Source organism: Asparagus officinalis, chromosome 1 (assembly GCF_001876935.1).
Source record: "Asparagus officinalis chromosome 1, Aspof.V1, whole genome shotgun sequence".
In the NCBI taxonomy this organism is placed as follows: Eukaryota; Viridiplantae; Streptophyta; class Magnoliopsida; order Asparagales; family Asparagaceae; genus Asparagus; species Asparagus officinalis.
The window spans coordinates 110,414,153-110,420,234 of NC_033794.1; positions in this window are offsets into that span (position 1 = coordinate 110,414,153).

A 6,082-nucleotide genomic window follows, 5' to 3' on the forward strand; every position below is an offset into this window, starting at 1 on the left:
GCGAGACACAAAATTGTGTCTCGCTGGGGAGGCGGTCCAGGATGAGTTTGGGCTTGGTTCAGGGTTGCTTTGAGTTGGTTTGGGTCGGTTTTGAGGGGTTTTTAACCCTGTTCTCTTCTTCTCCTTCCTCTTATCTTTCTACCCGAACCCAATTTCTTCCAGGCTCAAAAAACCTCCTCCTTCAAGAATTCTTCTCCTCTCAAGAGTCCTCAATCCCCTTGTTCTCATTCTCTTCAAATCCCTCAATCTCCTTAGTTTGACCGAATCAAGAGTTAGGGTTTTGGTTCACATCTCAACCTCGAGCACCCGTCGCGGTTCTACCTCCACCCGAATTTCTTCTTGGCCTCCTCCTTCAAGAATTCTTCTCCTCTCAAGAGTCCTCAATCCCCTTGTTCTCATTCTCTTCAAATCCCTCAATCTCCTTAGTTTGACCGAATCAAGAGTTAGGGTTTTGGTTCACATCTCAACCTCGAGCACCCGTCGCGGTTCTACCTCCACCCGAATTTCTTCTTGGCCGATTCCTGGTAAGAAACAAACCTTGTGCCCTTGATTTTGGTTATCCTATTCAATTTGATTTGGTTTTAATCATAACTTCCCCAATTCCTTGATAGGGTTTCGATTTTTTTTCCTTGGGTTCAAAGCTGTTGATTCAAGTCTTCATAAATTTGAAAGGATCAGTCACATAGCTCAAATATTAGCAGAATTTTCAGCAAAATAAAACAGGGAGGGAAAACCCGCAACACTCCAACATTTTGGGGTTTAAGTGAAACTAATCCAAAATTTTAATATCTCGATAAGTCCCAATACAGGGTCCCACTCGACGATGCGTGACTCCACATGCTGAATTTCAGAAAGGGTGTTAGTTGGGGTGCACTCCTAACCACACCCACTCTCTTATTTATTACAGTATATCGGTCCTCATATAGTATTTTAAAATTTTAAAATCTCATATGAGACCTGGTGTACTGTAACAAATGAGAGAGGGGGTGTGATTAAGGTTGTGATTGGGGGTGTGCCCCTATCATTTTTCTTTCAGAAAATATCCCAAAGAAAGTTCATGGGGTCCACGCCTCCATCGCTCTCCACATGTGAACCGTCTCTGGATTCCCGTCTCGTAGAATTTGGTGCATTTCTTCAGCGAACCCACGCCTAATTTAATACTTCGATAAAACAGCAAACACCGCAACATCCAATCAAACGGTCTCCAAAGCCCCCAATATCTCGCGGGGTCCACGTGGCATTGATCTTTATTACTATTATATAATTATATTTTTGTAATTTATGCGGTCACATATTTTTATTACGAACCTGGAAAAAAAATGAATAAAAGAGAGCCTCAGCTCACTCTCTCATACGCTACAATATCTCCTTCATTTTCTTTTTTCGAAATTTCGAAAGAAATTGAGGGAAAATATCACGCCAGAGATCGAAGGGAAGGTAACTGAACTGTTCGTCGATCCAAAGAAATTCTTCGATCATCATTTTTAATTACCTTAGCTGCTGACACATTTGAATTGCTATTTTGTTTAGCAAATCTTTTACCAATTCCTTGCATTTCATTTCATTTCCTCAAACCTAGGGTTTTGTTGATTAGCATTGCGAATTGGGGGTTGGGCAATTAACTGAGCGAAATTATTTTTGTGGATCGATTCAGGTTTTTTTTTCCTCCCTGTTTTATTTTGCTCAAAAATTCTGTTAATATTTGAGCCACGTGACTGTTCCTTTCAAATTTATGGAGACTTTGTGGGAATTTTGATAACTAAGTAGTCTATTGAAATGCAATTACTCTCGCTCCTTCAAGTTTAGCAAGTATCATTCTCATAAAGAAACCTATATAAAGTTTCTGTTTTCGTTATGTCACTGAAGAACTAACTCCCTTGTAATTCTTGTTCTAGCCGTTGGTTTATAGTCATGGAAGTTGAATCCAAAATCATCATCATATCCTAACGTTTATAATGGTTCCATGATATAATTTTTGGGATCAGTAATTTTGATTTTTGGTTCTGAAGTTGTACCAGAAAAATCTGAAACCATTGTTGTTGGGCGCAACCGACGCGAACAAACAAGACGAACGAGGAGAAAGAAATCAAATCAATAACCAAAACACAAACACCACACAGCAAGACATCAAATTTACGTGATCCGGCAATTTGCCTACGTCCACGGGGTAAGGAAGGGAGAGATTTTACTAATAGAGAGTACAAATAAAGATTACAGTCACTCAATAATCTCACAAAATAACCTTAATAAAGGATCTCACAAAGCTCTCAAATCTCTCACAAATTTTCTCTTTCAAACTGCGCAAAACAATGCTCTTTCTATCAGTAATAAACCCTAGAAACGTCATGTTCCTTATTATATCAAAACAAGAATCCAAAACCAATCAGGAAACGAACTGGGCCCAAAAATACTACGCGGTTGATCGGGCATGTCGCTGCGGTCGACCGGCCAGAGGATCGAAATTTTACCCTGTAAACTCAGTAGGGTTTGGTCGACCGGGCATGTCCATCCGGTCGAGCGACCAAAGACTCAAACAAATACCCTGTAGCGTGCACGTTTCCGATCGACCAGACCTAAGCCTACGGTCGACCGACCTGCCTCCAAACTGTCCCCTGTTTCATTTTTCCTATTCTTTTTCGTCGTTTTCGTCGTTTCTATAAATCTCCACCTCGGTGAAGTTTTTCCAAAACTAAGTCGACCTCAATACCAACCATCCCACTTGTTGCGTCCTGTACGAAGTGGAATCAATCCACGATAACGGACTCAATCCAGAACATGTCGGAAATCCAAATGAGAACTCAAACAATCTCCCCCCGTGTCGATATCAACTCATCAAACTGACTGCATCAAACTGACTGCCTACGTATTCTCTTGCCTAAGAAATCAAGCGTCACGTAGTTCACCCAAATGATCCCCAAAGGCCCTCAACAACGAAGAATGTTCAACAACTCCAAACAATGATCAAATTTCACCCCCGTAACAACTTTGGTCAACATATCTGTCAGATTGTCTTTTGTATGGATCTTCTCTAATATAATGTCTCCATCATCCAAAATATCTCGTACAAAATAGAACTGAATAAGTGCTTTGTTCGGGTATGATACCTGGTTCTTTGTCAAATAGGTAGCTGACATACTAATCACATTTACCTGATGGTATCTTGTGTATCCAAATCATCCAATATCCTGCAATCAAAGCTTCTTTAGAGCTTCAGTCAACGTCATTCTCATGCTGTGTGGAAAGAGTCACTACTGCTTGAAGTTGTACATCTCTAAATCAATGCTCGCCTAGTGTAAACACATATTAGTAGTAGACGACTTGTCAAGGTCCCCAGCTAATTGATCTACTATCCAACAATCCTGTCCATTTCTTACATTCTTGCTCAAACAACCAACCAACATCCCGTACTTTGACATATCGTAGAGTCCATTTATACGGCTCTCCCAATGATTTCCCGGGTCATGCATGTACCTACGACACGCATGCTCACGCTTGTGACATCTCTGACCTTGTACACACATAGCATACATCAAAACTACGCCACTACATTGGCAATTGAAACTTTAGACATGTTTCGACTGTTGATAATAGCGGAAATAGCACGCAATACAGCGACGACTATAGCGTTAGCTGTGTCGTTCCCGAACGTATCGCGTAATAGCGGTGACATATTACAGAATATGTCTGTTCGCGAAAGCGTCAATAATGTGTCATAATGGTAAATATGGGCGATTACATTCGAGAATTTGCTTTTTAACGTGCTAATTTAAAGCGGTTTGGGTTTATTTTTTAAAAATAAATCAATCATTGACCATTGCATTCCATCCGTCTCATGTGATTTTCAGATACCCTCGTCACCTTTCATAGTCCCTCCCCTGGTAGCTACCTTGATACTTCCTCTCATCTTCTTCATCATGAGGCTTCCTCTTAAGGCAATCCTTGTCACCTGCTAAGCTTCTTCTGCGAAAGACGATGATCTTTTGACTCCCTCCAGTCATCTTCGGTATTACGTGATGGTTACATGTCTATTTCATGTTAGGCTTCTTTACATCATGCAATATGTATTTTATTTTTTTAGATTTTTTTTAATTTTTTTAGTATTTATACAATCTAAATTACACCGGCTATTTGATTTTGGTGTTTTTTACCGTTATTTGTCGTAATAGCCCGAAATACCTTAGCGATGCCTCACTGCTAGCGCGCTATCGCCTAATCGATAACATTGGTAATTCCAGATCTCAACTGAAACATGTGACATCTTAGCTGATAGCTTAAAGTAAGGAGCTAATGAAGTAGCTACCGTCTGTGTATGCAAGTAAAAATAAATTTTTCAGGGATCTTTGTAATAGTTTCTCTGTGTTACTTCAACACTTCGCCTATCACCCCGTTCTCTACTCGTATTCATGCTCAAAAATCTTCTATTGCTTATGTCCAAGTCCTTCATCTCAAAATCGATGAAAATCCTTTTTAACTTCTTTAATAGTTTGAAGAGTTCCTGGAAGCAATAAGCATATCGTAATAATATACATACAAATAAATATGCTCGCCATTTTGTAGGCTTGTGCATGTACACAAACGGTCATATGGGCTTCTCGTGTACACCTTGGCCAATGATGAAATTGTCAATTCTGTACCATTGGGTTGCGGTGATTGCTTCAATCCATAAAAAATTCTTCAGTTTGCTCCCAAATCATCCTTGCCTGTAGCTCTAAAACTATCGGTTATGTATATAGATCTACTCTTCTAAATCTCCATGTAGAAGCAACTGTTTTCACATCCTCTGGATCAAATTTAAATCCAGCTGGTGCCATCAATGTCCAAAATCTTATGGATGAATGTTTTACCCACAAGGTTGAGAATCCTTGTTTGTAGTCTATGTCCTCAGTTGGGCATACCATTGCAATATTTTGGTTTTGTACCGAATGTCCCATCTGAAAATCCTTCTTTAGGTTACCATTTGCATCCAATTGTTTTCTTACCTTAGGTAGTTTTGCGAAGTTCCCAGTGTTCATTTTTCTAAAAGAATGCATCTTCCTTCATCGCTTTTTCACCTGATTGAATCAGAGCTTGACTCTGCTTCTTAATATGTAGAAAGGAGCCAATCTCCAATGAATCCAACTGAAAAAGCATATGCAGCCCAATACACATCATCATATCCTAGCTGACCGAACGAATGATTACTTTTTGTCTACTTGCTACAATGATCCTGAACATGACCTGTTTTGAGCCCAACATCCCTTTCTATCCTTCAGGCTGCCCATCTGTCATATCCTATCCTCCAGTGTCACTCTGTGGACTCAATAGATAAGTCTTTAAAGCTGTGGAGTCCACCTCATCCCTCCACATTTGGCGATATTCCCTAGTCTGACCTTCCTCCCCATGCTAGAGGACCTGAGACCCTCATCATGTGAAGCGCTCAACAAGCGTGACTCTTCTGCTAATGGTCATCTTCTTTGTTTTCTGGATCCCCACTTTATAAGCTTTAACTTCATCATCTAAACCCACAAAGACTGTTTTTTTCTTGGGGCACTCAGATTTAATTGCATCTTACGCCATGATAAGTAAGCTGACACCCAAGATATCTGAATCAATTATATCACTAAGTTAATAAATCAGACTATAGCCTCCATAAGAGTTTTTCATGTTTGCAGCTGCAGGCAACCTATTTGAGATGGTTCGCGATAAATAACGTCTCGGCCTAAAAAGATCTAATAATCCCTCTGTGAGCAATACAATGCACCTTCTCCAGGCAAGGTAAGGTTCATCTCCGACGCTTCGGTCACCGTTTTATTGTGGTGTCCCTCACTAACATGTGAAATGGATCCTATGGTGATCGATAAACTATAAAAATTGATCCTCTTTGTACTCACACCATTATAGAATAGAGTACTTTCACATTTCTACTGTTTGGCGTGTCTATTTTTTTCGCACTCACAAAAATATTCAGATCTCATGTTTATGCTTACTGGTATATACGCCAATTTCTCCTGGACATAATCATGCATGAAAGTGATAAAATAATTGGCCCCACAGAGGTTTCTTGGGCAGACCCAATATCTGTACGAACGTAAAAGGTTCGATT